We start from the raw sequence: 23,629 nt of genomic DNA, 5'->3' as shown, positions 1-23,629 counted from the left end.
CAGGCTGTGTGTCTCTGTCTGTGTGTGTGCGTGCATGCGTGTGTGTGTACATTATGTGCATGCGTAGGTGTGTAACTGTGTGTGTGTGTGTGCGTGCGTGCATGTGTGCATGTATGTTTGAGTGTGTGTATATGTATGTGAGTGTGTGTGTCGTGTGTGTGAGTGAGAGAGAGTGAGGGTGATTTTGAGAGAGAGAGTAAGAGAGAGAGAGTGAGAGAGAGAGAGAGAGAGATTGGTCGAAAGAGAGACAGACTTAAATTGCTAGAGAGAGAGAGATTTAAATTGCCTAAAAGCAGAGCGAGCGTGAGGGCTTTTCCTTGGCATTCAGGGGAAGCCCGGCACCCAGATGCTGAAGCACTCAGGCCCCTGAGGTTGCGACTGCTGGCACGGGGCCAGAGTCAACATGGCAGTGAGGGCCCCTCAGCCCCACAGCCTCACAGCCCAGCCCAGTGTGTACTCCACTGTAGGTCCTATGTGTGGCAGGGCCTGGCCCCGGGAAGGAGCAATCCCATAAGCCCTTGTGACAGAGTGTGTGTGTGTGTGTGTGTGTGTGTGTGTGTGTGTGTGTGTGTGTGTGTGTGTGTGTGTGTGTGTGTGTGTGTGTGTGTGTGTGTGTGTGTGTGTGTGTGTGAGAGAGTGTGTATGTGTGTGTGTGCACAGTGTGTGCGTGCGTGCGTGCGTGCGTGCGTGCGTGCGTGCGTGTGTGTGTGTGTGTGTATGTGTATGTGTGTGTGTGCAGGGCCGCTGACAGCATTCGCTGGGCCCAGGACAAAGTAATCTGAAAGGGCCCCCTACCCAATACATACAATGTAATGGGGACCCAATTCTGGCCCCCCTATCTCCCTGGACCCGGGACAATAAACCCCTTTGTCCCCACCTGTCGGCGGGCCTGTGTGTGTGTGTGTGTGTGTGTGCGTGTGCGTTTGTGTGTTTGTGCAGCGTGCACGTGTGCGTGCGCGTGTGTGTGTGTGTGTGTGTGTGTGTGTGTGTGTGTGTGTGTATGTGTGTGTGTGCGCGCGTGTGTGCGTGTGCGTGTGTGTGCATGTGTGTGTGAGTGGTGGCAGAGTGCTGGAGTGTGTTGTAGGAGGGGCTTGAATGGCTGGGTCATCCCACCGGGGGCAGTTTTACTACAGAGCCCTGACGGTTATTATTTTTATGGAGTGCCCTTTTTTAATATGTTTTCATCCTGAATGCCAGCGCTCATTGCACACAGCTGTTTCTGTTCAGCCGCGTGTGTTTGCTTTGCTTAAGAGGTGCTTTTGCCGTATAGCTTTTCCTCCCCTCTGCATCCCTTCCTCTCTGTCTGTCTGTCTGTTTGTCTGTCTGTCTGTTTTTGTGTCTAGAAAACAAATCCAAAGCATTCCTCTTTGTTTGTGTACGTTTTAGTTGGTGCCTACAAAACCTGTTGCACTTTTTAGTCCAGATTGACACATATCTGCTGGAGTTTGATCAACCATCAAATCAAGCAAACTGAAATTAATAGCGCAGGGCAATTAATCTGTTACAACAACCATCTGTTACAACCATTTTAATTGGCAATGATAACACATGATTATTGTCTGCTGTCTTTATTCCCTTATCTTTTTTCAGTGTATTCTACCGAGTGTTCATTTTCACGTCATCGAACCAATCAACTTCAAAGGCCATCATCTCGCTTTTCTTCCATTTGCATGTACTGTATCTGCCGTGTATGAATGTAGGGCAATTTTATCTATGGCTGTCTTTTAAAGTTGTAGAAATCATGCACCTGAATGATTGAAAATGCAATAATTTGTTACAGTTACCGTCATATAGTTAAAGTTAAATCATCCCTTCCATTAGATCTAAAGTGCTTTTATTTACATTTTACTTCCATATGAGCTTAATCTTCTCTTGTACGACCTCGACCTGCATGTGGTTACAGTTGTTGCTGGTCAGCTCTGATCTCTGATATAAACAATGTTTTTGTGTTTTGTAAAATGTTTTTTTTTCCAGCAGCTATCCTTTCCAACCCTCTCCATGACTTTTCAATCAACAGTTAGCTTTGGCTACTTTACCACTGTTGTCATGGTTGCATTCGTAAGCACATGGATATGAAATCAATTCTTTTTTTTTTAATGGTTCAACAAAGTCAATGGTCACCCCATCAGCTAATCAGAGAGGAGAATTCCGTTGTTAATGGAAATAGTTATCCATAATGGATCCACAATATTAGGCCTACTTCTCTGTCATTTACCATAAGCATTGCTTCAGACTGCAGCAAGTGACTGTCTTCAGATCAAAGCACATAATCTGCCCATGGATTGACAAGGCCGTCACCTTCTTTCTTTAAGCTCTTAACAATGGAATACACACACACGCACGCACGCACGCACGCACGCACGCAGGCACGCACGCACGCACGCACGCACACACGCACGCACACACACACACACACACACACACACACACACACACACACACACACACACACACACACACACACACACACACACACACACACACACACACACACACACACACACACACACACACACACACACACAATGACACACACAATATTTGTTAATCCTCAGTCCCCTTACTTTGCAGTAGGTAGGTACACACACACTATAGATAAGAAAAAACAACTGAGTACTTCTCAGGCGCTTTCTCCAACACTGGGGCTTGGTTAATGATAATGGTGGTAGGGGGTGGGTATTGGTTGTGGGGGAAGGTCGCGAGCAGAGAGGATAATGATGATGGCATGGCCAATGGTGAAAGTAGGATCAATAAGACATCTTGGGTTTCCAGGACCCAGAAGAGATTAGATTAGCCACCATGACACCCTTTAAGGAGACCAGGAGGTGAGTGTGGTGCTATATAGCAGTGGTTCTTAACCTTTTTTTCTTAACCCCTTAGTGCAGTGCCTATGTTATACATAACCTTACTGTCACCAAAATTGTAATGGCTATGTCTTAATCTGTTTACTTAAGGCTCTCTGTACTGTCATAGCAATGTCCTTATGATGTACAGTGTTTTCAGCAAATAGTGAATAGGCCCGCTGGCGACCCCATCTGCAGTAAGAGGCTACAGCACCCCCTTACCCAAACTTTTGTGTAAACACACTAAACAATTATTTAAAGGGACACTGTGCAGGAAATGGTCAATAAAGGTACTGCAACTATGCTGCTCATTGAAACTGGGCTGCCTATTGCCAAATTTGATCTTTACATGAAAGTTTACTAAGTAATAAACTAATATTTTCTAGTATGGTCCAAGCACTTTCATTTTTGCATCTAAAAATGGCTATTTCTGGAAATTCAAAATGGCGGACCATGGAGAAGATCCCCCTTTTCATGTATGAAAAGTGCATTTTTTCCAGTCATAATGAATATTTGAATTTGATGGTGGTGGTAAGTATTCATGAAATAGGTAACATTAGTGAATGGGCAGCATGAATTCTGGAAATAAACAACTAAAAATCTCACACAGTGTCCCTTTAAGTGATTAATTACAATGGTTCTTGCTTGAGACATTAATCAATACATTGATGACTTTAAACGGTGACCAAAACATGTTTTCATTTGGTTAAATTGCTAATTTATACAAAATTGAACATGTATTGAGGAAGCCAACAGCAAGGAGAAATGGGTATATTGTTCCAGGACCAGGGAGAGATCGGGGGTCCCCATTGCATTAAAAATATTAAGAAGGTGTCCTAGCAGCTACTTTTGTCCCGGACCTTGCCAAGGCTGAACAATACTGAACCTTCAAACCCTTCACCCTCATTTCACCCCCACTGAGTCAAATCACCAACCATTTTATTCAGCCAAATTGATTGACATGACATGACATATAGCAGAATGCTTTGTCAGCTGAAGCTAACCAGCCAAATCCTGACTTCCTGACTGAAGGACGGGCAGACAGAATGGGAGTCATCCTGCTACGCACATCCAGGCCGTGACATGTTGACACACTCGCTCCCCACCTGCATGGAAAAAACAGAAGGGGTTAGAGTGGTTAAAACACAACTCGGAAGGAAGTGAACTTCCCTCATTCTCAGTTGCAACTGTTGCACCTCCGGGCTGAATGGGCCTTCCTATAAAATCACTCTCTGACTTCAGAAATGGGGATAACTGTAGACGATTTTTATTGTGAAATAAATGTATTGGATTTCATTTGTTTTGTTTATCAGGATATTCTGTAGAACAGACTCTCTCTATCTCTCTCTCTCTCTCTCTCTCTCTCTCTCTCTCTCTTTCACACACACACACACACACACACACACACACACACACACACACACACACACACACACACACACACACACACACACACACACACACACACACACACGACACACTGATTGGCTCAGACGTGGTTGCTTTCTGATTTATCTGTTAATTTTCCAAGCTTAGTTGCGGTTGCACATTGTTTTAGGCGGTGCAAGACTGCGATTCGTCTTGTCGAGTCAGTCAATCAGTTTTATACCTCCCCAGAGCGGTGGTACAGCATCCAAAAGAGTGAGCTTGTCTTAAAAAAAAACTCCTGCTGCTTTGACGAGAGGGCCAGACAGACAGGCAGGTTCAGCTCTAACTGCCCTATTTCCTCGACTCCCCAGTGTTCCAGTATGTCAAATATTCTTTGCGGTTCTAGCTGCTGATTTTCAAAGATTTTTCTCCCAGTGCTGGTCAGCCACTACGGGAAAAACTGTAAGACGATACACCTAAAGTCTGACGATAATAAAATTATAGAAATACTACTGGGCATTAAAAAGATGAGGACAAAATAACAACAAAATAAATTATTGAGTGGTGATCACAGAAGGGGTTCAACATGTGTTGTTGTTGTAGACGTACGGTAACTATTGCTATTACAATCCTGTTAAAGGGGCACAATATACAAAGTAGGATGATGTCGTTCGCGCGGTGCCCGTGGCACTCGTGTCTCAAAATCTACACAGTCATGAAAAAATGCTGTTTAAATAAACTCGCTGTGAGAATGTTTTTCAGCACGGAATGCCAGATGATGATACAAATATGAATACGGTATGTAAAGCGATTTTTCGAGAAATGTATGAGAAATGAGAAATGGACCGCTCTGTCAAGTTGCATTTGGGGTTTTCTGACAGCGGACTGTGGAAGTGGTGGCGAGAGTCATCATTCACCTATTAATGACTGGGGACAGTGATTAATTATAAGTTTTAATCATACCTGGAGCCCCTTTAACATACAGTATAACCATGGATCCATATAAACTAAGACAATCAACAACTTATACATTGTTTACAAAAGGTTTTTAAATGTGTCCATTTTGTCACCAGTTATTGTCATTCAAACAAGCAAAACAATGCACAGTAAACTGAAGAAACAAATTGGACTGAATGGAAACGCTCGGAGGTTTGTCATTGCACAATAGCCGATGTTTGCAGTTGCACAATGAGCTCCTTTAGACCTGAGAACATCTCGTGATTTAATACTCGACAATAATGTAACCGTACACCACAGCTGACATTAAATGTGCACATACCACACCGGATTCCCAGCGACTAAAATAAAACGCACACAGACACAGGGCTGGTGAGAGTGTGACTTAGATGGAGGGGAAAGACCGTGGGTGGGGTGAGCCTGTCAATATTTAAATGCTCTCCATTCTCTTCAGAAGCACTCAGCTACACCCTCCCCTTGTACCACCACCCCTCCTCCTCCACAACCACCCCACCCCACGTCAGCCCATAGGTCACCCTCCTGACGAGAAATAAATAGCATGGAAGTAGTCCCAGAAGCTTATCAATAACATGGCTGGCCTAATAGAAAGGCTCAGGCCCGAAGCCCTTTTTACTTGTCGGATAATTAAATTAGTCAATAGAGAAATATGCTGCCGATCATGGGCAGATGAATTATAGATGGGCCTGTGGGGTCCCAGGACGCCTTCAAAGGCATCAATAATAGATGTGGTCCATCTGGTAGCAAAAGAACGGATGGTGACCCCCCGCCCAGCCCTCCTCAAAAGACCCCCCCCCCCCCCACACACACACACACACACACACACACACACAGACACACCCATACTATCTCTTCGTATCCCATCCCTTCTCTCCTCACACCCCACCAAGCATGGATGCCCCCCCCCCCCAACTCCAGACCTCATACCATTTCAATCTTCTCCCAGCCCATCTTATCCCATTGCATTTATGACCACGGATAAACGACAAAACTCAAACCATCAGCCAACCAAATCAGATAGGCCTAATCAGAGTACACAGGCCCTTATAAATACATGTATATATGGCATAGGGTTTTTTTTACTAGCTAAAGACACATCTCCACCTCTTACCTCCACAGCCCCCTGCACAATTTGAAAGTATAGACTAGGGCCTCCATCGCTTCAACATACCCTGCCTGCCAGTCATTCATCTGTTCCTTGTCAAGCTGCTGCTCTTGGAGTTATCAAGAAAAGGGAGCGGAGTGGTGTGGTGTGTGTGTGTGTGTGTGTGTGTGTGTGTGTGTGTGTGTGTGTGTGTGTGTGTGTGTGTGTGTGTGTGTGTGTGTGTGTGTGTGTGTGTGTGTGTGTGTGTGTGTGTGTGTGTGTGTGTGTGTGTGTGTGTGTGAAGCGGGGGGATAAGTCAGCTAGTCCAGAGGCCTTGTTCTAATAGCGTGCGGTTTTGTGGAGTCCTTGTGCCGACAAGTCCTCTGCAGACAGGACCATAAACACGTTCAGCGTAGCATGCAGAGCCCTTTAAAGCATGGATGGATCCAATCAAGTGCAAAACTGCAAACTGCCTCCTCGCTGCTGTCTGGCAAGCGCACACATATGCTCTGTGTGTGTGTGTGTGTGTGTGTGTGTGTGTGTGTGTGTGTGTGTGTGTGTGTGTGTGTGTGTGTGTGTGTGTGTGTGTGTGTGTGTGTGTGTGTGTGTGTGTGTGTGTGTGTGTGTGTGTGTGTGCTTGAATGTGCGTGTGCGTGCGTACGTGTGTGTATGTGCGTGTGTGTGTGTGTGTGTATGTGCACTTGCGCGTGTGTGTGTGTGTGCGTGTGTGCTTGTGTGTGTGTGTGTGTGTGTGTGTGTGTGTGTGTGTGTGCGTGTGCGTGTGTTTGTGCGCTTCAGCCTGTGCCTGTGCCCAGTTGAGCCTTTGAAATAACCTACAAACACCAAACCCCCAAGGATCACACACACATTCAACACTCATTCAACACACACACACACACACACACACACACACACACACACACACACACACACACACACACACACACACACACACACACACACACACACACACACACACACACACACACACACACACACACACACACACAGAGAGCCATTTTCTGCTATGATAAATGGAACAATTTGCTGGAGAGCAATGCCATATTTGGCTTAGGCAACTCTGTACCATAATCCAAGTTAAGTCCCTGAGGACATTTGCTAAGTAAATTTAATATGACATTTCATTGCAATCTCACTATAACTCTATTCTTCACACATTAATGCCCTCATCACATTAAAAATGCAACACTAATAGAGTGGATGTAACATCTTCTAGAGTGTAAAGAGAGAGAGAGAAAATAAGTTGCGTATGTGGGGTAATAAAACTCTTTAGGTGCTCATGGCTTGATGTCCATATCTAAACAAAGGAATTTGAACGGACTTTAGAGTGCCTCGGACCCTCTCTCTTCATGTTCTACAGAGTATCCCAGAGTACTCTATAACGGTTGAATTGGCAATGCATTTTTCACTGGTGATAAAAAAACCTGAAAATGTAGACTAATAAACATTTTACAACTTGTAACTGACTTGTGGACTCACTTTACCTAGAGGGGCGTTATAGCTTTCTGTTGTGGTTTTGCATCAAACGATATGTAAATGTCGCCCACCAACAGGAGCGGTTGTGTGTTGAACTAGCTGCCAATTCTTCATTAGGCAAGGTCAACAGACCTGAAGGTGATCCGGTTTCCTACGGACGGACCAACGGATGGACCAAACGGACATAGTGGTGTATAGAAACGCTGCACGCGACTTTTAAAAAAAAAAGTCTGGGGTGCATTTCTCGAAACTTTGTACTTTGTTGTTTGCCATGCAATTTCCCATTGGCAACAACCCAAGTTGCTAACTGCTAACAACTATGCTTTTGAGAAATGCACCCCTGATCAACAGTGATGGATGAAGTCGAGGTAGAAGTGCTGTGGTTGTGTACAGGTGCAAGAGGGGGAGGGGGAGGGAAGGGATTGAGAGAGAGAGGGAGGGAGGATGGGAGGATGGGTGGAGGAGTGAAGGAAAGCCCCATTCATGTTTCCCATGACTGGGTGCAGAGCTCCAGCACTCTCATGTCCCACGTCTCGGTCTCCGTCTCACTAGCTGACTGAGGCCTCACCTCTCTTCTCAGAGGCTCTTGGAGGGGAGGAGTTTTCACACACTTTCACACAGTGACAAGACAATACCTGCACACGAGGAAGAGGGAAGGAGGGGGGGTAAGGCAGGAGAAAATGCACAGCCTAGAGCCAGTTTGGCGAATGGGAGAGGAAATGAACGCATTGCCTCATTTCTCGCTCTCTCTCTCTATTTTCTCACCCTCTTACACCTCTCTCGTCACCTGGGGCATGAAGGTGCAACCCAAAGGTCACTTACCGCAACCCCCCCCGCACGCACACACACTCCAACCCCCCTCATCTAACCTGCCACACCCTCCACTCTGCCAAGAGGGAGAAAGAGAGTGAGAGAAAAAGAAAAGGAGAGAGGTGGAGGGAGAGAAAAAAAGGATATTAGGGGTTTTCAGATTGCCTGGGGCCAGAGAACCTCCCACGCCGTGCTAAACAGGTGCCTGGCTGGCCTCTGTCAGACTTCTGTGTCCTCAGGATGACACTTTCAAAAGCAACTTTTAATACTTTTTAAAAATGAGATTTAATATCTTTGCACTACATGACTGGTTAGACCTTCAAGTTTGTCAGAGGACGCGCTCAACTTCTGGGAAAAAAAATGAATGACTGTTGGTGCGCGATAAAAGGTATCAACTTGAAGAAGAAAAATCTGCACTCACAAGCTACGTCTCATTATTTATTCATTACCACCATGTCCACAAGCAGACGCGTTTCGGCTAAGCCATCATCAGTGCATGGTACACTGTGCGCGGATAGACCTTCAACCATTTGCATTGGACTAATTTTTTTTGTATTGCCAAAACCCTGGTTCAAAAAGGATGTGCTGAAGAAGGCATTATGTTTATAGTAGTGTGGAGGAACAAAAACAGCAAGCCACACAAAAGAAGTTGGCTGTGTGGGGGTCTCTCTCTCTCTCTCTCTCTCTCTCTCTCTCTCTCTCTCTTTCTCCCTTCCTCCAAACATGTACAAGGCCAGTTTCGACCACCACACAAATGGAGAGGACACAAAAATAACATGACACCAAGATGCCATCAAGCTATTCCCCCTAGGCCTCCATAGGCCCCAAAGTCCCCAATCCATAAATGCATTTCTACATCATGCAGCTAAATATCGACACATATTGTTTATGGATTACTCCTATGTCTCCCAACACCCAGAGCTACTTTAACTATTCCATGGAGGGTGGAAACATCATTCCCATGCACACAAGGAATTAGAACCATGTTGGGGTATTGTAACTCTGTATCCTACTGTATAGGCCTATGTACCACAGTGTCTTTATACACTTAATAACACAGCATTACAACACTTTTTTGTTCTATTTACAGCGGTAAGTTATTTCACCAGGTAAGCTCAATGCATTATTAGCTGATAATGTGTAATTTAGGCATATGCATAGGAAAACTGAATTTACACTCTGGCACATGTTTACAATTATGAGATACTATCCAAAAGATGTAATCCTAAAGTTGACATAAATGAGGAAAACTGGCATGTTTATCCCATTCATGTGTATGACCTCATGGTGCGCGTGCGCGTGCGCGTGCGCGTGCGCGTGCGCGTGTGCGTGCGTGCGTGCGAGAGAGAGAGAGAGAGAGAGAGAGAGAGAGAGAGAGAGAGAGAGAGAGAGAGAGAGAGAGAGAGAGAGAGAGAGAATCAGGGGGCCAGAGACATAGAGAGGGGGATAGAGAGGGAGGGTAGATGGGTTTGTGTGTGGGATAAGTGCTGGTTATTTAATCTGTGTTCCTCTGTAGTTGACTCGTAGGGAGTGTCCTGTGTTGGCTCCACATTACACAGACTGAATCATATCCCCTACAAAAGAAAAGATATTTTGATATTTCAAAACAGCCACTCACTCCGCTCCACTACAATATGAATTTAATCAAGCACGACCACTAAAGAAAAGTTGTAAAGTTTTTATTAGTTATCACACATTTGAGCGTGGAATAACCCCTCAACCACAGCGACGACCTAATGAAATTGGAAAAATAACTCTAATATTTTCCATGAGGATCTTTTCTTTTTTTTGCCCGCGCCTGACCTTTATGGATATTCCTAAAGAAAATAATATACTTTATTCACCACACTAAACACATAACTGTCAGCCACGAGCACAGCTGAGATGTGCAGCCATGAGGTCCTGCGGTGGGGCTGCCTGGTGCTGTTCTGAGGGCTCGATAGCAAGGTCCCATCATGGGTCGCGTGTTTTGGATAGGGCTGTTGTTATTGTTCTAGCGTGACCTTGTGTTTTGGCAGATATCTCTTTTCTTTTTTTCTCACCTACGACCCCTCCACGCGGTGACCTCAAAGACGAGGTGCCAAGCCAAGCTCTCTCCTTCTTCCCTCTCTATAGTGTACACCCCCCACCAACTCAGCTCCTCGCCACCCCAACCATGGCCACTCCAAGCTCCTCAAATCTGTTTCGTATTGCGTGAGTGCAGAACTCTGCGGGATGCTGAACTTTATAGGATCTAAGCACACGTACCAGACATTGTTCTCCACCAGGAAGAAATAAAAAAAGGAACTTTTCGCAAACGTCGGCCTATGACAGTAACTCTGTAACTGTAGCAGGGAAGAAGATTAAGTGTGCATGTGTATGTGGTGTCAGCATGCAGGTTTAAAGAGAAGAGAGAGAGAGAGAGAGAGAGAGAGAGAGAGAGAGAGAGAGAGAGAGAGAGAGGGAGGTAGATAAAGAGGTTGGCACCAGAAAGACACAGAGAGAGAGAGACAGACAGACAGACAGACAGATAGGCAGAGAGGGGGAGAGAGAGAGAGAGAGAGAGAGAGAGAGAGAGAGAGAGGTACAGAGATAGACAGGGTGGCAAATGGACACAGAGAGAGAGAGACAGACAAACAGACAGACAGACAGACAGATAGGCAGAGAGGGGGAGAGAGAGAGAGAGAGAGAGAGAGAGGGAGAGAGAGAGAGAGAGAGAGAGAGAGAGAGAGAGAGAGAGAGAGAGAGAGAGAGAGAGAGAGAGAGAGAAGCACAGAGAGATAGGTTCAGAGATAGACACGCCGGCAGATGGACAGAGAGAGAGAGAGAGAGAGAGAGAGAGAGAGAGAGAGAGAGAGAGAGAGAGAGAGAGAGAGAGAGAGAGAGAGAGAGAGAGAGAGAGAGAGAGAGAGAGGAAGAGAGGTTGCATAGACACAGAGAGAAGAGGAGGTTGGATTTGGAGAAAGGGTTCCCATCAGAGTTTGCCTGAGCTTGTTTGTCTGCCCGTCTTCCTCCGTCTCTTCTGAAGAGCGTGCCTGTCAGCCCTCCAGCAGGTGAGAGGAGAGGCTGGCTCGGGCTGGGTTGAGGTTATTTTTTTCATAACTTGCATCAGACAACTGGCAGCTGTTTTGTCCTGACAGAAAAGCCAAATAAAAACAGACAGTCAGCCAGGGAGCCTGCCTGACTAAGAAGCTTCTCATATATGCTGTATTGAAGATACATGTTTTAGATGTTCACTGCAGTCTGAGGTCAGCTCTGACACAGAGACAATTTTGCTCCTCTGATACCAGTGCAATGTTTATGTATTTCCTCTGTCTGACCTGACTGCAAGAATGAGATATTGGTCAAATAAAAGGTGGGTAAACTATGACTTTGGTAAATACATTCAGCGCAATGAAAGACATAAAATGTTGTAGCCTCTGTGCCGATGGCCCCGCCGGGCGGCAGGCCCGTTTACTCATTGCTGAAAAGACTCAACTACATCATAACAACCTTGCTACGACATTACCGAGAACCATATGTAATAATTTTGCTAACAGTAAGGTTATGGCTTAGGCTCTGTGCAAAGGGGTGAAATAGACCATAGAGATCATACTAGTTCCTTAGGCACGAACCCTATCTGTTTGTGGCTTATACTGCAAATACTGACCCATTTGATCTTATGACGTACACATGGAGTTCTTCTTTGGAAGACATTTTCATGTAGTTATATGTTGGGATGAAAATGAGTCATAACCAAATGATCATTTTCCATGTTCTTTTCTCTGCTCAGCCTTACACACCTTTGTTTGTTTGTTTATGATATGAATAACAAATTTCACTCAACATTTGCATGAATTGATATCAGCATATTACTGTAAATGTTGACGAGTTACTTATAGCCGTAACCACCACAGCCCCTATGTTTCACGTTCTAGCTGTAAAAGTTCAGCTCTTTAGTTGAAACGCATCTGTGTTTTGAGCATGCTGCTGTAAACATAGCAGTGAAGAAAAGTGGGTTCTAGAGAGTGTGGTCTTTTCTATTTCAACTGATAGCATATTTGAACTCCAGCTGTCTTGAGGTTGCATGCGCCTATGCTTGCAAATCATCAGGGATGTTTCTTCTACTAACATTTGATAGGCTACTATCATGCCATGACGATGTTAAATAAAATGCACTTCATGGTATATAAAATCTTTATACAAGCAGAAAAATGATGTTTCCTACTCGTGGGGTGCAAGGCAGGCCCTTTGAGTCTGTGGGAGAATGAAACTAACTCTTAATCAGACATACTGTATCATCACAGATCTAATTGTATACACTAATGCTCTGCTGACCAAATGTCCCTGGCATTGGAGGCCACAGGGTCCGAAACCTTTAACCCCAAAACTAGTCAACACCCTGCTCATGTCTTCTTGGGTATGGCAGCTGTTGTGTTGCAGTTACTCATATGTAGATGTCCTAATCCCCGTCTTGGGTGTGTTGTGTTGCTTGTTCTGCCAGACAATGTGTGTGTTTTGGTTCCCTCTGGCAATGAGAGCAGAGAGAGAGAGACAAATCCACATCCTCCATCCTGCAGTACACAGTCTCTCCCACGGCGGGACTGGAGGGGGAAAAATGACTAGGCATTTTTGCTCATCTATGATCTTATGATTAGCTCATTACACTATCTATATTAAAGATAGACCAATGTGCCATCCCATCTAAGTTGAGGACTGCTCTGATGCCTTTTAACAGAGCCTATTGTATGTTATAACTGAACTGTCCCCAAAACTGCAATGACCAAGTTACTTAAGCCTCTCGGTAATGTCATAGCAATGTTTTTATGATGTAGTGGAGTCTTTTCAGCAACGAGGGAATGCACCCGCCGGCAGGCTTGTCTGTGCAAAGAGGCAGATTTTTTAACAAATACACAAACAATCAAAAACAACCATCATCTGCCTCTGAGGACTGTCAGCCCACCAGGAAAATGCCCTGTAATTCCAGATTGCAGTCCAGGCCAGCATTCTGACACAGGGGCACAACCACAAACACAGCTCAGCCCCATGTGACACAATGCTCTGCTTTTCCTTTCACAAACAGAGCGAAAGAAAAGCAGGTGTCTTTTTGCCTGGAGCAAGCGGTGTAATCCCCAAGAGGGGCACCGGGGACATCAGCATCATCACGCAGGCGAGTGACAAACCCACCCAAGTCCCTGGATGAACATAGTGCAGCGTCAAACTCAAAAGGAAGGGACTTCACCTCACACGCTAGGTGAAACCACTTCAGACTATGTGCCGTTAGCCCAGAGAGAGAGAGAGAGAGAGAGAGAGAGAGAGAGACATGGCAGAAACATATACTCGACACGCCTAGTCCTGAAAAGAGGAGAGGAGAAAGGAGGAGGAGGCAGGCGTAAAAAAAGAAAAAAAAACTTGTACATGTACAGGCCCCGCAGCCTGATGCGTATTTGACTGCCGTGGGAACTGCAAAAGCTATATGTGTGAACTCATCTGTCTCACCTAGGCCTGAGTGAGCGCAGGAAATACGGGGGTGGATATCCGAGGGTGGAGGGGGAGACTGGGCAAGCGAGGAGATGAGAGGAGAATATGGTGGAGCGGATGGTCTAAGGTGAATTCCTTCTCCAAGGTACATCCATCATTAAGAGAAAGATGAACACAGACAGAGAGGGCAAGAGAGACATGCAGAGTGGGGACGAGAGAGAGAGAGAGAGAGAGAGAGAGAGAGAGGGGTAGAGAGAGAAGGAGAGATAGAGAGATAGAGAGATGCAGAGTGCGGAGGAGAGAGACAAATAGAGTGGCAGAGAGCGAAAGAGAAAGACAAGAAATAGAAAGGGAGAGGAATTAAAGTGCGTGTGTGTGGGGGAGAGAGAGAGAGAGAGAGAGAGAGAGAGAGAGAGAGAGAGAGAGAGAGAGAGAGAGAGAGAGAGAGAGAGAGAGACGGGGGTGGGCGCATATACTGGTGTGCAGAGGCTGCTGCTTTATTAGTGTTGGTCTGGGGGCTATGAATCCTGCGGAGAGCCAGAAAATGTGTCAATCAGGCAAGACAGCAGGAAGAGCTGTGAGAGCTGGGGTGCATTTCTCGGAAGCGTAGTTGCTAATATGGTAGCTACTTTGTTGGTTGCAGTGCAATTTCCCATTGGCAACTACCCAAGTTGCTAACTGCTAACAATTACGCTTTCGAGAAATGCACCCCTGTAGAGTTGTGACTGTGCTACCACCATCACCGCACAGCTGGGGAGGCCTCCATAAGTCAACAAACACATGCCTTGTTTTGGGGCGTGTCTTCCGTCTGTTGTTTTCTTTATTTATCTTGTTTACTTTTTAAAACTCAGTTAGCTCAACGTTTTCACTTGATTTACGAGGTCATTCATTCACACATTTCTCCAACCCACAGGATGCCTCCTGTAATCAGACACACCACATACCACAGTCTGAGTGTGCTGGATATATTATTTGTTAGTAACTAAGCGAATGTTTTTGTTTGGTATGTGTATTGTTTTATTAACTGGTTCATTGACAAATTTTCTCAAGCCCACAGATCGACACCGTTAACCAGACATGTACCACATACCACATTTTACCGTCTGAGGCCGGACCAGACGTTGATAGCAAAGACACTAATCTCTCACTTCACGCGTGAGAAAATGTCGATTCCTCTGCCCCGAGGTTGTTTGAGTGTTTTGACATTGCCTGCTCCTCCATGCTCTGTGGAGCAATTAAATCTGCAGAGTGATGATGAGTCATAATTGCAATGATGTGGGTTGAGGGTGGAGAAAAAAAGCAAAAAAAAGAAACATTCAGTACACACCTGTCATGGCCATAAGTGTGTGAATGAGTGATTGGCCTTGGGGCAGCTTTTCAAAAGTACTACTAAACGCTGAAGATCGTGCTGGGATTTCTCCACACTATATCAATGTTTTCCCTCCCAAATACACTGTACTGTACTGTGGTTGAATTAAGCAAGACATAACCCGGAGGCTTCTCTAATTCTGCCTGTCAATTTCAATTTCCGCAGAAAACGAGTCAAATGCCATGAAATAAGTCGCAGACATCACCTTGCTATTTGTGAGGACGGTGGCCCTCGAGGGTCAGTGTTTGCCCAGGAAAAGAATTGGCTCTATGGGATGTTTATGGCCAGAAACATCTGTTGTAATTTCTGTCAAATTGAACTTTTAGTGCCTGATCATTAAAGCTATAGGCGATGGAAAAAACAGATGTTGGCATGGCGCTTACAACTGCTGCCCTTTTATGGGTGCTGGTGAAAATGGAAGCAAAGGGAGCCCTCCACTTTATAAAATTAAGAGAAAATCATTTCCACATTCGCCGGACAAGAGAAACAGTGTTGGAGGCACAGCACGAGGCCCCACAGGGAACACACAGGGACTTGTGCAGACATCACAGGCTGTTATGGGGCCACCAGTGCCTCACCATCACAACACCACGATTGCAAGGACCTTGAGTTACCTGGCCTCTTCAAAGCCCCCCCCCACCACCCCACACACACACACACACACACACACACACACCACCACACAACACACACATAATCTTCACGCCATAGGTGTATAAAGTAAAACTAGAAATGTTCAGGTATTCAGGTATTAAGGTATTCAAGTATATTAAGGTTCAGCTTCAGTGAAATAAACTGTTGTATACATTATGTAAGGTCATGTAGCCTATGTACTAATGTTCGACAGTATTTTATATACCTCTGCTTCACACTGGTACGCAAGCCACAGGGAGCGTTTTCAGCAGTATCAGAACTCTGGATTCAGGGAACATCTCCTCTGTCTCTGTGTGTTCGCTGGATGAGGAAACACTAACAAAAACGCCAACCCACACTGTGCCCGTGTTCTGTCGATATGGGCTGCTTCGTCAGAATGAGCTACCAGTGGGCGTAAATCCAAACCCTATTCCTAACTGTAACCCCTTAGAGGTGCCATTACCATTATAGTAGATTGAACTGGCCTGGGGTGCATTTCTCGAAAGCATAGTTGTTAGCCAGTTAGCAACTTGGGTAGTTGCCAATAGGACATCGCATTACAAACAACACAGTAGCTAATGTTGTTAGCAACTATGGTTTCAAGAAATGCACCCCTGGTAGCTCTACCTGACAGGTAGGTAGCTCATATCGTCACGACAGCGGACTTGCCTGACTGTGTTGTTCACCTCTGCCTGGTCGGTGGGGAGTTCACCGTGCCGCAGTGCATGCTGGCGTACTGGGGGCCTGGGGGCCGGCACAATGGTGTTTAAGAGCTGCTACGGTCAGGCACAGCGGGGAATGTGGAAATGACTGCAGCAGGTTTATTGGACTTTTGCCGCCTCTGCCACCAGGGAAGCTGGGAGGGGCCCGAGCTTAAGCACCACGGGCCTGTGAGAGCCCACCAAGAACCAGCACTAGCCTAGTAACTGTAGTACACTAACCTTACTTGAGCTTTCCAATAGCACTAATAAGCTAATATAGCTGGACATTAGGGGTATGTTCAGTTTTAGTTTAGTAATGGCTAACATAATCTGTGTTTTATCTGTGCTAATAGTGCTGGGAATTTTGGATTTATTTGGTTTTATCCACATATCAGAAGTGCAATCATCCAAACCATTTAGGATTTAACTATTCCCAAATTTACAAATTTGTAATTTTCTGACCTGGATAGCTACCTTCTGGGGTGAGGATTTTGGCAAGTTGAACGCCAATATGAATATCAGGTTCCATGTTGGAGAGACTGCTGAATTTAAGGGTTAAATGCAAAAATCCGGTGGCTGGGCACTAGATTGTTTTGCCGGCAATCCGGGTTTCATTTCGGCCCAGGCCATTTCCCAATCCTTCTTCGTCTCTCTCTCTCAGCTTGTGCCCTGTCTCCCTCCCGCTACCATGTCTAAAAAATAATAAAAGACCAAAAAATATTTTTGACAGTGTGTCAGGACAACTGAAGTACCTTAGATTATACCATTAGTCGTAGATGTGTCTGTTCTACCATTCCTTTCTTAACATACCGGTACTTAGTCTTCCACCTGGGATTTTTCACTGTCAGGAACTCATGAGAACAATCTGTGATGAATGTGTCACAATTGTTGAAACAAGTCTAGTTAAACAAAACCAATGCACATGCTTCTGTCAGCTTACATCTGTCAGCCGGAGTCTGATGTTTGCATTCACTTTGAATTGGATGACATCACTTGCTGCCACACTGAATTGTCGCTCCGCTGCATCGAAAAATGTTCAGCTTTTGACAGATCATGCAGTTCTCCCTCTTCACAAAGATTCTCTATAGAACATGTTCTCTAAAGAATATTTAGGGTTCCTCAGAAAACAGAGTTCTTTATCCCCTTAGCGCAGAGCTTACGGTCACCAAAATATGTCTTAATCTGTTACTTATGGCTCTCTGACTGTCATAGCAATGTTGTTATGATGTAGTTGAGTATTTTCAACACATAATGAATAGGCCCACTGGCGACCCCATCTACAGTAAGAGGCTTCAGCCCATGAGTGAAGTTTGGCTCATAGCCAGCCAACTATACACACCTGCTAGCCTATTAGACCTACAGAACAACTTGCTAACTTAATCATGACTGTCTGTTAATCTGTGCCCCAAAATGTCCTATCTTACTAAAAATCTTCTGTTATTACAGCAATGCCACTGCCAGTACAGACATGTATTTTCAGGTCACCATATGGTTTAAAACGACAACTTTAACAACTTTTTAAAGCATTACTCAAAAGTGTTGAAACAGATAATACATTGACCGTACCATATTGAGGAGTTGCTGGGTAGATGCTTGGTGTTTGCTTTAGGTTCTTTCCATGTGTACATGACTGTTGGTGTGTTTTGACAATGTCGCGATGGGATTACCACAGAAATACACTTGCACAGTAGAGCAGCAGGAAACAGGAGAACATCCAGAATGTTTACAGTGGTGCCTGACTGCAGGGCATCATCAGCTTACATCATTCAGTGAGTAGTTTGTTCACTTTGACTTGTTACGGCGTATTGGATAGGACAGCAAACTAATCCAAATGGATTACTCCCATATGACAATGTTAAAATGTTGCTGTAATAAAAGGAGACAGCAGTGAGCATGTCCTGTTTACAAAGAAGAAGAAACCCATTGAGAGAGAGAGAGAGAGAGAGAGAGAGAGAGAGAGAGAGAGAGAGAGAGAGAGAGAGAGAGACAGAGAGAGAGAGAGACAGAGAGACAGAGATAATGAGAAGGATGATTCGGAGAGAGGAGTGAGACATACAGACAGGTCGGCTGGCAGGCTGACAGAGAGGATGGTGAATAGAGGAACAGGTTATGGCGAGCATTGTATGACTGACGTGGAAAAGTTCCTTTGGGTCTGAGTCTGCACGATTGTTCATTCATGTGTTTTCAAGAAAAGAATGAGTCTCATTGTGGTGATTCCCACCATGTCGCCAGTTCTTACAACATGACGAAGCTGCTCTACTGGATGTCACTGTTTTTCTAATGTTGCGAAAGACAAAATAAACTCACAGAGGAGAAGAAGATGATGAAATGAGAAGAACATGGAAAACTAAGGAGGTGAGATGAGGAGGAGAGGAAAGAGGAGGGTGCAAGAAGGAATGGGAGAGGAGGCACACAGAGGAAGAGTGAAGCATGAGGAAGGGTGCTGGTCATGTTCATATCAGGGCCACTGACAACTTTGGCCAATTAGCACAGGAGTTGTAAATGATTTAGCCACCTACAGACTTACTGATTGGCACTGCTCCAGATGTCCCGTTGACGGGCCTATTTAGTATTCACTATTTGCTGGAAACACTTATACATGTGTACTTGAAGCGTTTGTAGCAAAATTACGTATCCATTTTGGAACATTTTGGGATTAGGGCATTGCATTGCTTTGCATTACATTGACAAATGCATTTTATATAGGTTTAAAAAGTATGTTCTCAAAGTAGTTGATTGGCAAGAATTCACACATAGATGGCGATGGGATGTCTGAACAGTCATTTCCAATAACAAAATGCGAAAGTCAAAAATGATGCTTACCTCATTTTGCTACAAAACTCTACACTTGTTCATGTATAAGTGTGTCATACACGTAACAGCACTGATATGACAAGTAATGGATTAAGACCTGGTTATTACCATTTTGGGGACAATAACGATCTCTTATGGGACCTAGCAGGAAGAAGTCTGCTTGCAAGGAACCAGCCAACAGTTTTATAGAACAGCTTTTGGGAACAATCCAGGGTTGAAATGAAATTTGTATTTTGAAATATGGGTATTTTGAAACATGATGACAGGTTGCTATGCTTGTCTAGCAAAACAATGCTGGTCTTTGGCATTTTAAACTCGCTGCAGCTACATGTATCCCTTGACGGAGGAACATCTTCCACTGCGGGTGCATTCATTTACCGTACATCAAACCACTGTGTGGAGAAAGCTCATGAAAAAAAAACATACAAGGAGAAGCTTAAATTGGCACGTTTCCACATTTGAAGAGGCTAGTGTTTGATGTAGGCTTGACTAAAATGTAAAAAAAAACCCTCTTCCTTATTTGCTCGAAGAGTATGCAGCATGGTCAGTTGGAATGAAATAAAGTTAGAATTCTACACACATTTGAACTTCTTTATTTTCAGACACCCAAAGGGCTAAGAGAAGTCGATCCCCTGCGTTTAGTATGTAAGGGAGAAACTGGCGGTCCAAAATCATTCCAATCAGGAGCAATTTCATTGTCCAATTGAAATGTCCAGTGTAGGCTATGTACACATACTGTATTGGTGAACAGCATGGTTTGGAGCGAAGGCCTCTACAAACTTTTCCCACTGAGGATTAACATGCTGCTGAGTATTGTATTTCTTCCATTTTTTTCTCATAGCGGAGTTAAAAGTTCAGTTCACTCGTCTCCTTCCTTTTAATGATTTTTTTCTCTGCACACATACTTGCATGTGCCCACATAGGCCTTCACAAACACACAAGCACATGTATGCATTGCACACACACACAAGTTCACACACACACACAAGTGCACACTCTCTCTCTCTCTCTCTCTCTCTCTCTCTCTCTCTCTCTCTCTCTCTCTCTCTCTCTCTCTCTCTCTCTCTCTCTCTCTCTCCCTTCCACCACCACCACCTTCACCTCTGTGTGTGTGATTGTGTGTGTGTGTCTGTGATTGCGTGTGATTGTGTGTGTGTGTGTCTGTGTGTGTGTTTGTGTGTGTGTGTACGCGTGTGCGTGCGTGTGTGCGTGTGTGCGTGTGTGTGTGTGTGTGTGTGTGTGTGTGTACTGTAGGCCTACATATGTGCGGACTTGTGCATGTACAGTATGTCTGCTCTTCATATTTTGCTGAGAGCCTTGCTGGTAGACATGCGAGCAGAGTGGCACAGTGAGTGTGTATTTCAGGGCCTGTCTGGCACGGGCACATGAGGGGCAGGCAACGCCAGCTTCCAGGAGGAAGCCCGGAGACAATGGCTGCTTTTATTTCTTTCTCTAGCCACACATTCCTCCTTCTCTCCTTCCCTCGATCTCTCTCTCCCTCTCTCCCTCCCTCCCTCGTTCCCTTGCTCTCTCACTCTCTCCAAAGGAACTTGCCTACCCTGCAACACAAATGAATCAGAAGCAGACAAGCTCATGTCTGGGTCGCATTACTGCAGCCGAGTCATGGCGTGGCGTGGCGTAAGGTATGGTTACAGGTCTGTTTTTCCAGAATTCACCGGCAGTGGTCAAAGGAGTTTACTTGTAGGCAACTTCTGGACTTCATTATTGGAGGTTGACAACAGTTGACAATTAAAGTCAGCTGACTAAGATGATCTCGATCAATCAGAGTCTTCCCTCACATCTTCTGCAATTGTCGTTGGCACAAATCTCCAAAGAAACCCTCAGATTGCCACTGTGTAGGAACCCCAAAAAGTTCTTCTGAGAAACTTTCCATGTTTTCCAAGGAGTGACATATTGGTTCTTTGAAAAACCCAGTGGTTATCTTCAGGGTTTTTCTTTTTTTAGAGAACCTTAAAATCCAAAGGTTCATTAACGAATCATTAATTATGCCTAAAGTGTCTCTCTAGGGAACATTGGGTTTCTTCTGAAAACTTTAAGCTTCTTCAGAAAACGTTAAGGCTTCAGTAATGTTTATAGCAGTTAATTTCCAGAATTTATGCTGCTCATTCACAAATGTTAGCCCTACCACACCATCAAATTCGAAGTATTCAATGTGACTGGGAAAATGACACTTGTCATACACGAAAAGGTGGATCTTCACATATCAAATATTCTCCCTGTCGGCAATTTGCAATTTTCTGTATAATTGGCATTTTTATCAGCAAAACTTACTGTACTTTGGTCATATGAGTAAGTTGTTTATAACTCTGTAAATATTAATGAAAAGATCAAATTTGGGGCAGCACAGTTGCAATAAACAGCGTAGTTGTAACGCCTACTCTGGCCATGACCTTGGTTACATGGGACATTTAATTCCGAATTAACTCCATTTAACAACAAAACGTAATCCCGCTTTAAAAACATCATGTTAACACTTTCCGAATTGGAATTAAGTTTATTCTGAATTAAACTTTAAACTGAATAAAGTTGATTCCTCTTTTAATTCTGAACAAACGCGTTCCTCTGTCATGTAACCTTTAATTCCACTTAAACATCTTGCATCATCATGTGCTCAACGAGCATGGGTAGAATGACCAGTATATCACATAGCTGTGTCAATCCATGGGGCATCAGTCACAACATATAATGTGCTTCTATAGACGGCTTTGACACAAGTATTGTGACAGTGAGGTGTCTGACAGTTTTTCTTTGTGTGTGTGTCTGTGCGTGTGTGTGTGCGAGTGCGCGCGCGTGTGTGTGTGTGCATGTGCATGTGCGTGTGCATGCATGTGTGTGTTTGATTGTGTGTGTGTGTGTGTGTGTGTGTGTGTGTGTGTGTGTGTGTGTGTGTGTGTGTGTGTGTGTGTGTGTGTGTGTGTGTGTGTGTGTGTGTGTGTGTGTGTGTGTGTGTGTGTGTTTGTGTGTGTATACATTCATGTCTGTACGTGTTTATTTGACAAACACAACACAATATATGCAAATTCAGTATAACTTCTCCTGTTCTGTTGACAACACTGTTATGTACACCACTGCAATACTTAGTTTACACATCTACGCATCTCTCTCTCTCTCTCTCTCTCTCTCTCTCTCTCTCTCTCTCTCTCTCACACACACACACACACACACACACACACACACACACACACACACACACACACACACACACACACACACACACACACACACACACACACACACACACACACACACACACACACACACACACGCACAATAACATCCACAGCCCAAAATATTTTTTGAAACGCCTCTAGTTTGTTTGCAAGTGTTCAAAATAAATTGAGATTCTGATTTCCACAGTATCAAACTTCATAGGTATAATAGACTGCATGTACAGACTCAAGTGCAGGAGCAGATTGTAGGCCAGCAGACACATTTAAAACACAGCCTCTTGTGGAGCCCAAATTAGTTTAAATTTAATTATTGTGAAAATGAAAAAATAGTCGACTCATTTATCTCAGTAAGCCTACAATTGTTGGTGTTCAGTTTTGTTTTGATTTTCCCTCCAACTCTCCTTCTGGAATGTATTTGTTTTGTTTGTTTGTTTGTTTGTTTGTTTGTTTGTTTGTTTGTTTGTTTGTTTGTTTGTTTGTTTGATTTTGCTTTGATACTTTTGTTATGTTGATTAGCTTAGGGTTTTGCACATGCATTAGGCCTACATAGCCTATAGCTTACAGTAGGACTACATAAAGTAGGCCTATAGCTGCATAGGCCTACATACATATATAGCCTACATACATACATACAAGTGGATATGGTCAGTGATTGCCATAACTTCACTTTTCAAACATGGATACATGCAAACGCCTGCAGAAATACAGTGTAGGGCACAGTATTCCTTATATGCAAATTTCACACAAATTGGAACATGTTGGCAACTGTTATCAGGGATTTAGAATGTGACTGTTAGGCCTATAACTGAATGCAAGTAGATAAGTAAAACACAAGCAGACTAATTAATGTTCCACAACAATGTTGGTGCTTTATAGAAGATTCACTTAATTGATTTATAGCTGCA

Source organism: Engraulis encrasicolus, chromosome 14 (genome assembly GCF_034702125.1).
Source record: "Engraulis encrasicolus isolate BLACKSEA-1 chromosome 14, IST_EnEncr_1.0, whole genome shotgun sequence".
NCBI lineage: Eukaryota > Metazoa > Chordata > Actinopteri > Clupeiformes > Engraulidae > Engraulis > Engraulis encrasicolus.
The sequence above is the reverse complement of the archived record's forward strand: the minus strand, read 5'-3'. Positions refer to the sequence as shown.